Source organism: Bombina bombina, chromosome 2 (assembly GCF_027579735.1).
Source record: "Bombina bombina isolate aBomBom1 chromosome 2, aBomBom1.pri, whole genome shotgun sequence".
Classification (NCBI taxonomy): Eukaryota; Metazoa; Chordata; class Amphibia; order Anura; family Bombinatoridae; genus Bombina; species Bombina bombina.
This window is the reverse complement of record NC_069500.1, coordinates 224,327,030-224,346,020: the sequence shown is the minus strand read 5'-3', so window position 1 is coordinate 224,346,020 and position 18,991 is coordinate 224,327,030.

The window sequence follows — 18,991 nt, the reverse complement described above, 5'->3', positions numbered from 1 at the left end:
TTGTAGCATTTTTATTTGCTAATAAAAAACAACTGTGCTAGGAAGTATTGTGGGGGTAAAGTTGGTGGGAGTGGGGTGAAAACAAAAACACTGAAAAGTGCCTTTACATTGAGGTCTGGTCTATGGGAACTGTGTATACCCTGTAAATATATATGTATATGCTTATATAAGTAGAAAAGTTCAAAGGTATGCACACTCTCACCACCGTCCTACAGCTGCCAGGGTGCTTTTAAAAAAGTATTCAACAGTAGATAGAATGAAGCACTCACTGGACTTTGGATAACTGTTATCCAAAGTCCAGTGAGTGTTCATTCTATCTACTGTTATATGCTTATATACATATATATTTATTTGTTAGTATTTGTATATAGATATTAACACATAAATATATATGTATATGAATATACATATTAACATATAAATATATATGTATATAATCATATAGATATTTATTAAAAATTGCTGCGCTTAGGTACGGTTCCATCTCTGATGGCATCAGAACGAGGCTCCCATTGGAGCCTATGGAAGAGCGCTCTAATGAGTTCAATGCTTGACAACAATTTAAACACGAGGTCCCATTCGCATTACTGTCAACTTGTAATACCAGCGCACATAAGCTTTCGCTGGTATTACTCAGTGGGGAGCAAATATCTCTTTCAAAAACTTTATTTGAAAGCAGGTAAGAAGATGTGGAAGCATGCAAGCGACTGGAGCAATATATGGCAGCTGTTTTATAATTATGTTATACATTTGAAAGAACAGTAGGTGGCAGCAGTATTTCCTGTCATGTTGTGTTCCAGAAATGTGCATTCTACCTATCCAGTTATCTCTTTAATAAAGAACACCATAAGAATTAAGTAATCTTGGTAATAGAAGTAAAATGAAATCTTTTTTTTAAATTGTATGCTCTGTCTGAATCCCAAACGATTATTTTTGGGTTTCATATGCCTTTAAACAACTGCATTACAATACCATTTCAATTTGGCAGAAAATGAAAGCTTGCCTAAGCGACTAGTAGATGATACATTTTGTTGCATTCTAATTAAACTTTTTTTAAATAAAGCCTATACTTTGATCAATAAGATAATCGAAATTTGTCAATTATTTAATACCTACTGGATTCGTATCACAAGTAACAGTTAACCATGGACATTTTAGTTAGCAACTTTGGTTATAACCAGTTAAAACATGTAATTTGCAAGTAGAACAACTGTTCTCAAAATATTAGATAAAATTTAGAAAATGCTTTATCTGTGTTCTGTGTTATCATTTCAGTTCCTGACCTTGCTTAAGGCTATGGTCATGGACAGTACATGAACAAAGCAAAAAAAAAGAAATTTATTCTCTTTATTTGAAAATGTCCTGTTATTTTACTTCCATATTGGCCACTTGAAACAGTTTTTTTTAACGAAGCGTACAGTATATTCATAACATTTACAATGATGCCAAAGATTGACCTATGAAGTTCTTTGCCAATTTATTCTGTCTCTAAAGACCAGAATAAAGTTACAATTGTTTAACAACAGCTAATAAAATATATCAGGTGACTCATATTTACGAGAAAATGTTAATATATAGGTATGGTGTGAGTATAATGACTCAAGCAAGGTGATTCATTGCTGAAGGGTTGCAATAAAATGACTTCTCAAGTCCTTAGCATTACATACTGTTCTACTTCATGGTTGTCAGTCTTTAGTATTGTTACTGATAAGGGTTCTGATAAAAAGTAGTAAAAAGTAAGCATGCTTCTCAGATTTACATAAATTGATACAATCTGTATATAAACAACACTGATTAATATATTTTTTTCCCTTTATACAGTATGTCCCAATGACTCAATACCACATGCAGATTATTAAATGTATGATAAATATATCCTTTAGTTTTATGTTTATAGTTGAAATGAGCTGTTTTTGCTAATTAAGACCATCTCTCATATTGAAAATTTCAATACCTAGGTATTGCCTTTGTGTATAGAGAGAGATAAATGATCATGTCTGCTCTTTCTGCAGATACAAACAACAGCAGAGTTCAGCAGCACTGTAGTATTCTTTAACATGCTTTTATTGCCTATCATATCTGGGTCCGATTGTCACACAACAAATAATACCCAAAACGTTGTGTGACTATATGACCCAGGTATGATGCAATAAAGGTATTTTAAAGAATATTACAGTGCTGCTGAACTCTGCTGTTGTTTGGCTATTGTTAAGAGCTTTGTCAGCGTACATTGAGAATGAGGTGCTGTATTTCACTTGGACTTTTATTTAATACTTTCTGCAGACACCCCATTTGAAAGAATATGTTCTTGAGAACAGTGGGTTGTGGTTTCAATGAAAAAAATAATTATTATTATGATAATTTATTTGAATAGAGCTGCAAAATTCTGTAGCCCTGGAAATCAGCAAGTCATTGTGAACACATTAAGGGAAAACAAGGTTTACTATAATGTGTCTCTAACCTATGGCTTAATGACCGTACAGATAATAGCAACAACAATTTAGGGGGAGCTACACCCATATTCTTTAATTTAGTGTCTTCAAACTTTAAAAGGTGGAAGCTTTTCGGAATTTGTAAGGTGGCACCTTTTTCTATTTACATGGCCAACTTCTAGCATAAAATATTTTCTGGTATAGATCTATCCCTGTATAAGAGGAATAGCTGCAAGGACAGAAGTATTATCTGATGTCTGATATGGGTGTATGACTGAGGTGTGCTGCAAATACAGGAGTCTATACAAAGGTTCAATGTCAGCCCTACTAGCACACACTCCGACTGCCTAGTATTAGATAACTGTATCCATATCCCAAGCCAATCACAACATCATAAAAAAAAGACCTACAAAGTAGCCAAACGCCACCAATGACAGCAGGGGAGCATGCAATGCACTTTAAGGTGCCAATTCATCCTGTGCTGTGATTTGTTTGATCAGGTCTGTTTGTATTGCAAAAAGTGACTTCATTGGAATTTAGCCATATCGGTACAGCCAATCAGCTTGATGGGGACTTAGTGATTGGTGCATTAGCAATAAATATGCATCACTCCTATCATGCCCTTGACAGGTTCTCACATATGCTGCAAGACTACTGCTTACAATAATTAGGAATCAGCGGAGGCAGCGACTTCTGCTTCAGAAGCAAGAAATAATATTTTTAAACTGTTAATTATGATGTCAAGCATTAGTTGTATTAGTATATTTTGCTCTATAAAAAATTGCAGAACATTTGCAATCCCTCCTTCCCATATAAAGGGGCATATTTATCAAGCTCCGTATGGAGAAGTTATGACCGCTGCTCCATAACCTGTCTGCCTGCTATGAGGCGGCGGACAGAAATCAACCCGATTGAATACGATCGGTTTGATTGATACCCCTGCTAGCAGCCGATTGGCCGCGAATCTGCAGGGGGTGGCATTGCTCCAGCAGTTCACCAGAACTGCTGGTGCAATGATAAATGCCGACAGCGTATGCTGTCGGCATTTATCGATGTGCAGTGGACATAATCCGCAATATCGGATCATGTCCGCTCGCACCATAATAAATAGGCCTCATAGCTTGAAAAAAATGGCTGTTTTATATCCCCCGCCCCAATATTAACAACATTTCTATGTTTAAAAAAAAACGTATTTTGTTTATAGTTTAGAAGGCTTAACAAATTCAAATGGTGGTCAATCTCTTGGATTGGAATGCTACAGAAAAGTTGAATTTTAAGCTTCCTCAAGTTAAACTGGAATGGGAAGGAGAAATGAACATTGATGAATTACCCCTTTGTATAGAAACATATTTGTAATGTACATGTTATGGCAAATATGCTTCTAGTAAAAGTGCATGTGAAGCATGTCTAGATACTTCTCAGTGTGTCAGCAATTTACATATTGAGTCATTACCAGATTATACACACACCTTAGGCTCTCTGAGCAAGTGCTTTATTTAAATGCGGGTGCACGGAGCATACTTAAATACATGTTTGAAACAGCTATAGCTTTTAGTTTAACCACTTTTGCCAATACATGTATATTACAAAAATGCTTCTATTCAAAACTAAAAATGCATCCATGTGTAATACCCCTTTAATGTGCCTATGAATTTGCAAGCAATACAATTAATTTCTCTAAAACAAGCAATACAAAAAAATAAAGGCAAAAATAAAAGCCAGACTTTAACAATCTGTTTAGAGAATTTTAAAAATTATGAAACAAGCTCTATATGGGAGGCATTGAATAACTCTGGCACTCCATGTGCTATGTTAAATAGTTTGTGTATTTTAGTATAACAACTTTGTAAGTGTTTATTTGCATGTCCCAGGCACTGGGCTAGATTACAAGTGGCGCACTAAATAATATTTTTGCTTGCATGTAATTAATGTAGTTAAAAGTAAATTACATGCAAACAAAACCCTATGCATGCTAACGGTTTTAAAGAAACATTAAACACTTTGAGATAGAAATATAAAATTAAATCATATATATAAAAAAAACTCTGCAATATACTTTCATTATTTATTTTGTACCCTTTTCCTGCAATTGCATTCTAAATTATGAGGTTTTCAGTTCCTGTTAGAAATGGAAGTGCAGAACACTGTTATATTCAACACAGTCAATCTCATGACCTATTTATAACTGTCACTAATTGGCCACAGCAGAGAAGAACCTAAGTTACAACATCACAGCTCTTTTTGTTTTTACAGACACTAAAATTTTACACGTATTTTGTAAATATTTAAACAGCTAATGAAAATAAATGGTATATGTTATTCTCAGACTAATCTTTTCTTTAAATGCTGCACTCTGTCTAGCATTTATTTAGTGCTAATCTCCCTTTATGGTATTTGATTGGAAAGGGCTCCAAAGTGTGTGTATATATATATATATATATATTGTACTGTCCTCACTACTGATAGCTAGAAAGCTAGTTAACAAACCAGACAGAAATAGCTTTGTGTTTATTCCAAACTGATTTTACTTCTGAATAGTTATTTTGTAAAACTGCAATACAATAAGAAAAGTTGAAATTACAAAATGTAGTTACACGTGGTGCTTGCAATACATACAATAATACATGTTTCTAACACAGAGAGAGCTTACATTTAATCCTTACAGCAAATAGCAATGCAATTCAAATGTACAATGAACTCTTAGCAAACAACAAATAACTTACAGGCATATGTATATTTAGAGGCAAATGTTAAGAGCTGTTTTCCATGCTTCTTGAAGCTAAGATGGCTGCTGAGAAACTGAAAGTAAGACTTTTTATTAACAAACTTTATTAACACTTCCTGTTTTATTCTTGAGAGGAACCAAGCTGTAATTGCAACATGAAACCACCAGATGTCATCAACATGAACATAATAAGCATATAATAGACAGAACACTCCCTGCCTGGTATAAATGTATACCACTATTACATGATCTATAAATTATTATTAAATTCAACCAGATAACTTTTTACTTTGAAAAAGAACAATCAAATCTGACACAGGTCTGAGGTATACTTTAGCAGCCCCTTGTTTAATGATTTTGACCTCTACTTTGCAAATTTTACCATCACCACTAGGAATGGTTTTTACAATAAGACCCATTGGCAATTCATTGCGCTTTACTTGAGAGTCTATCAACAATACAAGATCTCCTTCTTGAACATTTTGTTTCTCCTTCCATTTTCTATATTTCCATGTTTGGATACATTTGATAGTCACTGTTTCAGCTTGCAAGAAATCTAATGAATGGCATAACCCTTTGCAGCAATGCCAGCCTGTACACGACTCCTTTTGAGTGCTGCTGGAAAATGACTTAGCAATGTGAATAAGTGTTGCTATACCTCTCACAAGGGACTTCCACTTTGAGAATCTGAGAAATCTATGTGAGTCTAACTGGCGTTCATACACTTCAGTTATTAAAGCTGTCACTTCAGGTCTGATCTCACTGTCAGAATCTGGTTCAATGAGGTCAAATACTTTAGCTTCAGATTGATCACTAGTATCTGCCTGATGTAAGAAATCTGGGCCTGAGAACCAGTTGGTATGTTTTAGGTGAGCTGCCTGAATTGGTCTAGTACCATGATCTGCTGGATTCTGACTGTTGTTAGTATAATGCCACTGATCTGGATTAGTAGATTTTCTAATACGAATTATTCTGTTTGAGACATATACATGAAATCTCCTACAAGTATTGTGAATATAACCTAACACAATTTTGCTTTCAGTGTAATATTTAACTGCATAAAGTTCAATGTCCATTTCTTCAGTAATAAGTTCAGCTAGCTCAACTGACAAAACAGCTGCACATAATTCTAGATGTGGCACTGTATGGGCTGGCCTTGGAGCTAGTTTAGATTTGCCCATAATAAAGCCTACATGACATTGACCGCTACTGTCTATGACTCTGAGATAAGCCACAGCTGCTATCGCTACAGTAGAAGCATCAGAAAAAACACATACCTCCTTTCTTACTGTATATGATAGTGACACTGGCACGTAGGGTCTGGGAATACTGAGATCTTCAAGATGGATCAGGTCTTCTGTCCATGCTCTCCATTGAGCTTCTCTATCTGGTAAGAGTGGGGAATACCAGTCACATTGGTCTTTTGAGAGTTCTCTGACTAAAGATTTACCTTGCATAGTGATTGGAGATGCAAACCCAAGTGGGTCATAAAGACTGTTTACTGTAGCCAGGATACCTCTCCGTGTGAAAGGTTTTACCTCTTTAGACACTTGAAAAGTGAAACTGTCAGTCTGTAAGTTCCAACTTACTCCTAAGCTCCTTTGGAGGGGTAGAGGATCGACACCTAAAACAAGGTCCTTTAGATCTTTAGCTCTGTCATCTGCAGGAAATGCTTCCATTACTGGACTTTTGTTGGATGCCACTTTGTGTAGCTTGAGATTTGATCCTGCGAGCATGTCCTTAGCTCTCTGCAGGAGACTGACTGCTTCAGCTTCAGTAGGCACAGATGCGAGTCCATCATCTACATAGAAATTCCTCAAGATAAACTGTTCTACATCTTCACCATACTCACTCTTTCCTTGCTTTGCTATTTGTCTTAGACCATAAATGGCTATGGCTGGGGAAGGGCTGTTCCCAAAGACATGTACCTGCATCCTGAACTCTGTAATTTCTTTGTTAAGGTCATTGTCACGAAACCAAAGAAATCTCAAATAGTTACGGTGATCTTCTCTAACCATGAAACAGTAAAACATTTGTTGTACATCAGTGGTAATTGCAACTTGCTCTTTGCGGAAACGTAAAAGGACACCTAGTAGTGTATTATTTAAATCAGGCCCACTGAGGAGTGTGTCATTCAGTGAGATGCCTTCAAACTGAGCACTTGAGTCAAAAACTACTCTGATCTGTCCTGGCTTCTGAGGGTGATAGACACCAAAGATTGGTAGGTACCAACACTCCTCACCTGCTTCCAATGGTGGGGCAGGTTCTGCTTGGTCATGGTCAAAGATCTTTTGCATAAAGTTAACAAAATGTTCCTTCATTTCAGGTTTTTTCACAAAGGAACGATGTAGAGCAAGGAGTCTTTTCTGGGCTTGCTCTATGTTGTTTGGTAGTCTAAGCCGAGGTAAGCGAAATGATAGGGGTGCTACCCAGTAATTTGCTTCATCAATAAACATCTCTTTTTCAACTACATCAAGGAACATACCATCTTGAATAGACATGGCAGGTTTGTCATCATTTGGAGTAGTAACAAACACATTATCATCAAAACTGCCCACATTGTGAGTTGCAGTTCCTAAATAACACAATGAGGGGGTGTATGACTGTTGTTTACAAGCATTAAAAGTCTATTTTACCTGTATATAGCTAGTGCATGGGCTGAACAGAGAAGTGCGCCCACTAGGCAGCACATTTGTCTTGAAAGAGTTCACATCTGCTGGTCTATGAGCTCCTCCTAAGCATACTTCCCCAACTATGACCCAACCTAAGTCTAAATGTTGTGCATAAGGACTGTTGTGAGGCCCATTAATCTGCTCACATACTTTGTGCACTTTCAGAATGTCTCTTCCTAACAAGAGAAGTATTTGTGCGTTAGGGTCAAGTGCTGGGATCTTGTCTGTTAAGGATTTCAGATGAGGGAAATGCTGTGTAATCTCAGGTGTTGAAATTTCTGACCTGTCATCAGGTATCATGTCACATTCAATGAGTGTGGGGCGTTTTATGTGTGTTTTCCCATCAATAGACTGAACAGTGAAGTTGGATACCCTACGCCCTGTTTTCTCTGTAATGCCTGAGCATGTTCTTAGAGTGTAGGAAAATGTTTCACCACTAATATTAAACACATCAAAAAACTCTGATTTGGCTAAAGAACGGTTACTTTGATCATCTAACACTGCATACATCTTTACAGAACAGTCAGGTTTATTAGAGGGATATACAGTCACTAAACAAATCTTGGAACATGATCTGGGCCTTGTCCCTTTCCCGTATACCTCTGTACACTTGGATACAATAGTGGGTGGAGTAGCTTCTTCTTGCTCCCCGCCTTGCTCTCCCTTTGGTAAAGGAGTCTCTATGCCCAGGGAGCTGGACCTGGATGCAAAGCTGAAGTATGCTGGTCACTGTTGCGTTCTCTGCATCTTATGTTATTTTTGCAGTCTTTGGCAATGTGTCTGTTGGATGCACAACATCTAAAGCAGATAGAATTCTCCTTCAGGTAAGCTTTACGTTCATCAATGTGCTTGCTTCTGAACCCACGACACTTTGACAGTGGGTGTGGTTTATTATGAATTTGACATGAACTGTCTGATTCCATGGATTTCCACGAAGGGCTTTTCACTTGTGGAGTTGCATTAGTAGCTGACACTTCTGTCTTTTTTACTGGCACTGTTGGTCTGTTGCTGTACCTTGCTCCTGTCTTCTCTGTATTTACTGGAAATTGGTTGCTGCATGTTGAGAATATGAAGCTTGGATCATTTCTGGTCTTTTCTTGGTTGACAATAAATCTGGTGAAGAAACTGAATGGTGGAAAGGAGACATGATGGTCTTCTTTGTACTTGGAACTTTGAAAAATCCACTTTTCTTGCAGGCAATATGGCAGTTTTTCAATAATTGGTTTGATGCCACGAGCTGTGTCTAGGTATGCCAGTCCTGGCAAAAAGCCTCCTGCCTTAGCTGCATTCACCTCCAACAACATGTCACCAAGTTCTCTTAACTTTATGTTGTCTTTGTTTGAGATTTTGGGGAAGTTTTCTAGCTTCTTTAACAGTGCATTCTCAATAGCTTCAGGGCTGCCATAACATTCTTCTAGTCTCTGCCATAACATTTTAACTCCATCAATTGGGTTATGAACATGCACTGACCTGAGTCTCTTAGCCTGTTGAGATGATTCTGGTCCAAGTCACTTAGTCAAAAGATCTAGCTCTTCTCTGGCTGTAAGATTAAGATCTCTGGTGACACATTGGAATGATGTCTTCCATGCCCAGTAGTTCTCTGGTCGATCATCAAATGTTAGTAGCCCTGTACTCACTAACTCTCGACGAATCAGGTGCTTTGCTAGGTCAGTAGTCTCTGAAGTTCCTAATGTACTATTTCTGAGAGGGGATATGTGAGAGTCCATATAATGTGATGGATGTTGTGGATCAGCGTAACCTCTGCTTTCTTGAATGCGCACTCTTGGTGTAGAGAAATTTGCAGTGTCAGTCTGGGAAGGAGGGTGCAAGTCAGGAATACTTGGAGTAGACTGTAAATATGTTGAGTCAGGAAAATGTGGCATTATGCTGGACATATGTTGGATAGGAGCATGCTCTGCTCTGTTTTATCTTGGTCTAGAGCATGGTTCTGTACATACTCACGAGTCCTTTGTACTGAATCATGGGTAGTTATTTCTGCAAAATCTTGAAGTGGTTCCTCTTCTAGCTCAGCTGCTGCTTCATAGACTGCTGCTTCTGCAGATGCTGCAACTGCTGCCCTTTGAATCTTTAGCACATGCATATTAGCTTCTAAATCTGCCTTGTGTTGCGCTGTTTCAGCTTCACACCTTGCTGTCTCTGCTTTGCGCTTAGCTGCCTCTGCTTCCATATCTGCTTTGCACCTTGCTGCCTCTGCTTCCATATCTGCTTTGCGCCTTGCTGCCTCTGCTTCTAGTGCTGCTTTCTGCTTTATCATGTCTGCTTCTTTTTCAGCATAAGAAACGTGCCTGGGCTGCTTGTGCTTTAGCACAGGCTCTGAGTCCTGCAGAACTGGCTGATGATCTGCTGGAGCGCATTGAATATTTAGAGCCAGAGGCATAGGATCTGGTCTCTAAAGTTTGCTGCATCATATCAACACTCTTATCTTGGTTCATAGTGATCAGGTTAAAGTAGCACAATATTTTAAATGCAGTTCTTGTGCAAATAATTTTTACTGCCTTTCACTTTAAATTGCAGGTCTTGTATGTTTGCTTGTTATTTACTGATTTTTACTTTAAAATGCAGCCTTTGTATCTTGCTTGTTATTGCTTCTCACTTTTCAATGCAGCTCCTATATCTTCCCTTGATATAGCATGCTTTTTACTTTACAATGCAGCTCTGTATCTTCCCCTGATATAGCCTGCCTTTTTACTTTAAAATGCAGCTCTGTATCTTGCCTTGATATAGCATGCCTTTTTACTGTACTGTCCTCACTACTGTTAGCTAGACAGCTAGTTAACAAACCAGACATAAATAGCTTTGTGTTTATTCCAAACTGATTTTACTTCTGAATAGTTATTTTGTAAAACTGCAATACAATAAGAAAAGTTGAAATTACAATATGTAGTTACACGTGGTGCTTGCAATACATACAATAATACATGTTTCTAACAGAGAGAGCTTACATTTAATCCTTACAGCAAATAGCAATGCAATTCAAATGTACAATGAACTCTTAGCAAACAACAAATAACTTACAGGCATATGTATATTTAGAGGCAAATGTTAAGAGCTGTTTTCCATGCTTCTTGAAGCTAAGATGGCTGCTGAGAAACTGAAAGTAAGACTTTTTATTAACAAACTTTATTAACACTTCCTGTTTTATTCTTGAGAGGAACCAAGCTGTAATTGCAACATGAAACCAACAGATGTCATCAACATGAACATAATAAGCATATAATAGACAGAACATATATATAAAATAACTCATAATGTAGTTCATTAACATATCTAGACAGGCCCAGAGGCTTGTTTTCCCACAGAAAACCTCTGAATTACATTGTTTCCAATGCAGCAAAGGACTCTGGGTAAGAAATGCAAATTAAGTACACAATGACACACCTTTTTACTTCAGTCTGCTTTTCAGCAGGTTCCTTTTACACCAAAGTATTGCTGTTCACACAGCTTATAAACTTAGCTAGGGATAGTGCAGTGATTCATAACCATCCCAGGACAGACTGTTTCGTGGTTTTTGCCACTCATCAGCTGGGAGAAGGTTAGATTCACTGCTGGGTGAAGCTGATTCCAGGCAGAATACAACAACATTTTAAATTAAGGGGGAAATAAGAGGCAAGTTTAAAATCCTCCACTGCGCACAAAATATAGAAAAAATAACTCATTGTGTAGTTCATTAACAAATCTAGACAGGCCCAGAGGCTTGTTTTCCCACAGAAAACCTCTGAATTACATTTTTTCCAATGCAGCAAAGGATTCTGGGTAATACATGCAAATTAAGTACACAATGACACACCTTTATACTTCAGTCTGCTTTTCAGCAGGTTCCCTTTACGCCAAAGTATCGCTGTTCACACAGCTTATAAACTTAGCTAGGGTTAGTGCAGTGATTCATAACCATCCCAGGACATACTGTTTCGGGGTTTTTGCCACTCATCAGCTGGGAGAAGGTTATAATCACTGCTGGGTGAAGTTGATTCCAGGAAGAATACAACAACATTTTAAATTAGGGGGAGATAAAAGGCTAGTTTAAATCCTCCCCTACGCACAAAATATAGAAAAAATAACTCATTGTGTAGTTCATTAACAAATCTAGACAGGCCCAGAGGCTTGTTTTCCCACAGAAAACCTGATACTTTGGCATAAAGGGAACCTGCTGAAAAGCAGACTGAAGTAAAAAGGTGTGTCATTGTGTACTTAATGTAATTCAGAGGTTTTCTGTGGGAAAACAAGCCTCTGGGCCTGTCTAGATGTGTTAATGAACTATATTTTCTATATTTTGTGCGTAGTGGAGGATTTAAACTCGCCTTTTATCTCCCCCTAATTTAAAATGTTGTTTTATATATATATATATATATATATATATATATATATATATACATACATATGTGTTTGTGCATATGTGTATCTATGTATGTATATACATATAAACATACATAAATTCACATGTATATACCTTTTAACCTTTATTTAATTTATGATTAATATTCATATGAATATTTTTTAGCAAATAGTATATATATATATATATATATATATATATATATATATAGTAATGGTAGAGATGGAGGGCACTCACAGGACTTCACATATTAGATAACTTTTATTGTACTGATTATATTAATACAGTGTCGATGTTTCGGCCCTTTCTAAGGCCTTCTTCAAGACAAATTTCATAGTCTTAAATCGTGCGGAATGCACTGTCCGCGACGTACTCCCAGAGTAGAAAGAATAGTCATTCACTATTCTTTCTACTCTGGGAGTACGTCACGGACAGTGCATTCCGCACTATTTAAACACAACATAAATACATGTAAAAATACAGTTACACTCATATAAATACTAAAATTATTCACCTAATTTCATTTTTTTAAAATGTGTTAAAAGGTTTATGGTATATGACAAGGTGTTTGACTGCAAATGGCTATATATATATATATTTATATATATATATATATATATATATATATGTGTTACATCAGGCTTTACCCACAGCCGCTAGTGTAATGTCAGGTTTACCCAGGTAATCCTAGGATCATCCGGATTTCTGACTTTACCCGTAACATACAGTATATTTATATATATATATATATATATATATATATATATTACACATTATCTATATTATTTTTTAATAATTATTATTTTTTTAAATAATTTATATGTAAGATTTCAATAATGCAATGTAAAATTAGTAAATATTTGGGTGTGCTAATCCGACACCACGTTAGATGTGAATCACAAAACACAAATAGTGCGTATTTTACATTTCTATGTTCGTCACATAGAAAATAATGTAATTTTTATTATTGTATATCTATATTTCTATATATGTGTAATAATGTTAATGTAAAATATATATACATATCTATAGGAATATAAATACATGTATAGGTATATACAGATATATAAAGAATATATTTATTTACAATAAAAATTACATTGTTCTCTATGTGAAGAACACTGGAATGTGAAATATGAATAAATCCTGTATGGTTAGTGTACAAACGATATGTTAGGTTTTTTCTTCTGCGTTTGCCATTTATTTGTATAGGGAGAATAAGTTAATGCTTCACGATATTTAGAGTTCAAACATGTTATACACGCGCAACTGACAGCGCGCAAAAAGATTACTTCTAGTTAAGTTTGCGCTCATGCGAAAGCCTTATATGGTGCACCACTTGTAATTTGGCCAATAGAGTTTTAGTCCAAGATTTCCATTTAAGAAGCATAGAAGCCAAATTTCAACTTTCATTATTCAAATGTAACATAATAACATAATAATATAGTAGATAAGGTTTAAAGAAAACAGAAGTTCATCAAGCTCAACACATACAGAGATTACCTGATTTACACTAAAGAAGCTGACAATTACATTAAACAATTAGAAAGCTGACCCATTTAAAAGGTCAGTCAACTCAAAATAAAACTTTCATGATTCATATTATAGAGCACACAATTTAAAACAAATTTCCAATTTACTTCCATTATCTAAATGTGCACAATCCTTTTTTTATATGTACACTTTCTGAGGCACCAGCTCCCACTGAGCATGTGCAAGATTCACAGGATGCATTTTGCAATTGGCTGATGGCTGTCACATGATGCATTAGGAAGGAAAATTTAACTAACTGACATTTGCAGAAAAAAAATCTACTACTCATTCGAAATTTAAACTAAGTGCCTCTCTATTATTCATTTATTGACTATATTATTCTATTGTGTTTAGTGGTCCTTTAACACAAGTAATCATATCCTTGGATTCTGTTTTTAGCCAAAAATATATCTACGCCATTTTTAAATGTATCTAAGGTATTGGCAGTCACTACCTCCTTAGGTATTGTTGTTCCACAGTTGATTGCTCTTCCTGTAAATCATTTAGGTTGCAGGAGATTAAATCAACTTTTCTCTAGCCTTAAATTGTGACCTCATACACCTTTCCTCTAGCCTTAAATTGTGACCTTGTACACCTTTTCTTTAGCCTTAAATTTGGACAATTTTAATAAACCTTTCCATTTTACTTTTTATTGTTAAATGTACCTCTTTCTCTTGGTATCCTTACAAAAATCTTACCACTTTTCAATGAGTGCTTACTAAGGTAGATTCATGGGCATGCACATGTCATAATCAATCTACTAACACATGGGGCAGCAGATTAAGTTTTAGAAGCTTTAAAACACACAAATAATATATTTATTTAAAATATTGATTGTCACAGGGACATATTTAAATACAATGGTAGGGTACCTACATCTGCTGTTCTCCACTCAAGTGAGTTCTTTTGAGTTCTGGCTACTTTGTTTGCCGACCCACTAGAAGCATTTTCAGTTCCACTTTTTCTGGGGGCCATAAAAGCACACATTATTATTTCTGCTTTTTCTCCTGGGCATGAAAACAATTTCAAAGGGCAGAATGGGCTGATAGTTGGCTATCCCTGCTATAAAGGAATAGTGTTTGCAGCAATATCAACAAAGCAACGTGTAGATAGTGCTTTAGCTGCAGCAGTGCTGAGTGACAGTTAGGCACTCATGTGACTTCTCAGAACTACTGCACACACTTTTTGGATGACTAACAGCATTCTTTATTAAACTGTGCTTCTAGCTATATAGCTTAGTTTACCATATAATTTTACTGTACTGCACTCTAAAGCTCCATCTACAGTTTGCTGCCTTGTAAAAGATTGTTAAAAAAAAATTTGTCATATAGGACTTGTGCACACTCCTCAGCCTTATTCAGTATGCCCTTATTAAATGGAGATAATTTTTAAAGATGAGATACATTTGATAAGAGAAGTAAAACGGAAGTTTTTATGATCTTTATGAATCATGAAACTATCATTTTTACTCCCATGTTACTTTAAGGAAAAGATAAAACTCAAGCCTTTCCCTACTTAATGTATTTTATAAAAACTTAAATTCTGTTGTTTTTTTCTCATTGATTTAGATATACTAAGTTTTAATACAACACTGGAAAGCTGATTAATGATTAGCATTCTTTGAAACAAAGGGGTTGCAGTACTCAGGAAAAATATGAAAAAGATCATTTGTTTTACAAGGCAGAGACTTATGTCTGTGGAAATTAGGCCACAAGGCCCATCAAATACAGACAAAGTTGAAACACATATGTTAAGAGGTTTTTCATCCTTTTACTACTATGAGTGATCACCAGCTATCCACTGATATTATTAGCTTGATAAATAATATAATATAATGTTATTTTATGCTTCTTGTTAAATGTAAGTTAAAGGCAAATAACATAAAAGAAAATTATGAGAACAAAAATGTTCTAAACAATAAGATCTCTAAATACTCATTTTTAATTGATGTGGTTTATTTAACATGAATAGCCAATGTTTTATGATGATGTTATTGATAATCTATTTGTAAATAATTTGCCATACCTACACAAAATATAACACTCAATAACATTTGTGAATAAGGTATTTAGTGAAATGTAAATTTTCTTTATATTTTAAATATGTATTTGTCCATGAATTATGTGTAGTGTTATCTTTAGTAAATATGTGAGTGGATTATTAGAACGGTAAACATGGTTTTTAAATTGGGTAAAATATAAAATATTATATGCATTATAATATAGGTTCTTATCACCAGCAATGACCAAATATTGAGATTTTGTTTTTCTCTAACAAATGCAAGCGTTGCTATGAAAAAAATTCCTTTCAGTCGCAATAGGATAGCTTTGTATAAAATGCAGAGCAAAACGTTTGCTACATTTAGTTTTTTGCTTTGTCACCATACAGTGCTTCATTACATGAGAACAAAGAAGCCTTGCATTCTGAATATATGCAAATTAGATGAAATCAGCCATAGTATTGCGCATGGGGGCGGTTTGAAGCCTAGAAGAAATATAAAGATGAGGGTATTCTGAATCTAAATATTTAATGTGCATATATTTCATTTATCTCTTGCATTTGGAGGGCTTCATCTTTAGTCTTTCAAAGGCCAAAAAAACCCCATTAATGTCTTTTACCAATCAGATTTGGCTATCATTTATACAGTTAATATTTTATATATGCACAGTAGTATTTTTGTTTTTACCTTGCAATTGCTACGAGATAAACAGAAACAAGTACTATTTGTATTTATGCTGAGTATCTATTTTGTCTGGCTTCACTGTGCCAACTTCACATCTACAGTCATGAAAAAGACTCAGAATACAATAGCAGTAGAGAAACAATATGAATTGCAAATATTTTTTATAACACAACCATTTATTGACTCTCAATAAAATGTACAACTACTAAAAATATCCACAGCTGTAAATTGCTTTACTATTGATAAGATTTTTTTTTCTTCAAAAAAGAAAGAAAAAAAAAATAAGAGAGGGAGAGTGAGAGATATGCATGTCATATGCTTTCTCAAACAACATTCTTATTCAGAAAATGGATACTTACAAAATGTAAAAATAATATGCTTTACATGCATGCCCCTACCCCGTTAAATAAAGCAGACAATACATTTGACTACTTTGCTAATAAATAACTTTGATCCCATTATTTTTTGACAAAAGATATATTGTTTACATGAAAACAATTTAGCTTAATTTGAATGGATACACGACTATTGTATGTGTCTATCAATATACCATGTAAGATCATTTCTACATTTAGTTATTTCCGCAATTTATTTTTGTTAATCAATAGCCATAAAGATATACATTCAAAAAATAACATTAGCAGTCAAGATTCATGACTCCTTTGTCTTTCATGTTTTCTATCATTTCTGATGTGTTAATCTTGAATAAATAAGCAGAGTTGTCCAAAAGATGTGCTAATTGTGACCCGTCTTCAACACACTTGAAAATTCCAGAAAATAAAAGGCTTAAAATACTTCTCATTAAATTGTGTTCATTATAGAGAACACAGCCATCTTTCTTAATTTCTAAAATTACTGTAAAAAAATAAACATCCAACGGATATATAAATCTACATATTAACATTTTAAATGTTGCCAATGGTGCTGTATAGGCCAGATTTTCGTCATATGTTGTACAGCTAGCCCTGCAGAGACAGAAGAAGGAGGAGGTAGAACCCAGCAGTCACAGTAACGCATAATAATGTAACGTTAACATTCCTGCATGTCTAATAACCTAAATACATGGTGTTTCATCTTTGCTGAATATTGCCTGTGATATGTAGTCATTACTTCATAAATGCCTCATTTTCAAAGTCGACATAATGGTCTAATACATTTGCAGTTTTTAACTGTAAAATATATAAATCATATAAGAATCTGCTGATTTTAAACCATGTGAAAATATTTGGGATACCATGGAACCAACACAATGCTTATACAGACATACATTTAATATCTTCGTCTAGCAGGGAATAAAATAGTGACTCCTTTCATTTTGGAAAACATCAGGATGGTATGCGGTTAATGCCCACTTAAATTGAATATCAGTATTTGATTATTTTATTACCTTTAACAAAGAAAGGAATAGTTATCTTAATAAAAAATCATGTTTGTATGTGCTAGCCATGGATACATGAGAAATACAATATTCTGGATCTCTAAAATCCACAATATTGTGGTGTAGGTCCTGAGTGGCTTTTGTTTTCAATGTCTTTTTGTAAGCTTTTAGGTTTTTTTCTGCATCAAATGTCAAGTTAATTTACAAGGCGCTACCACTGATATGTTTCCTTGGTTTGTGGTTTTCTGTGAAAAGCAGGCAGCTGAGACCAAACCTTGCGATAGAGGGGGAGGGGTATTTGGAGGACCCACAGCACATAGTGTGTGCCAGCGTCTGTAAATTGGCTGCCTATCTGACAGAGGGCTAAGGGAAACCTCAAGTATTCATTTGCATGCTGAAGAATATCCAGGATTAAATGAAACTGATTTTCTTACTGGGTTTAGAGCATACATTTATGATGCGTTCCACGAATCTTATAAAGGAAACTTTGCTTCTTTTTTTTTTTTAACTTAGCATTAAAGAACACTATAATGCAAAACAATACATTGAATACATTATTCCTCTACACAGTGTGAAACACTTAATTATTTACTGTTATGTTGCAGAGAAAAAGCAGTTATTTACATGTGCAGCAATTACTAGTAAATCAGTAAGGAAAGAAAAAAGTCAGTTATTGCCAATTAACAGTAGTGAATTTGTACATAGCTGAACAATTCTGACACAATGTGGTTCAAGTGATTACATAGATGTGACGTGTCCATGTGTCCTTTGATTATCATTAATTGGACATCAAGGAAAATCCCCCATTTATAATTATATTATTATTTATATCCAGGAGGTTAAATTATTGGCTTATACAAAACTATTTGCTTGCTTTATTTTCTATAATTGACAATAAAAATAATACTCAAAATAGAAAGATTTATTAACGACTAAATTTTATATAAGATTTACCAGTGAAACATGAGAAGTGTAAAGAATTGTGGACTATTGGTTATTGCCAGTTTGATCTCTGACCTTGAAGTCACTGTACTTTCTTTTCAGGTTTATATGTGAGAAAGTATATATTTCACAAAGGTTATCATTTTATGTATGTACAGTATATATGTATGTTTGTTTGCATGTGTGTGTTTATATATTTATTTATTGTAGTCTGATGGATAAAGGGTGTTTGGAATTCTCTTTAATATTTTAAACTTAGTATACTTTTATAT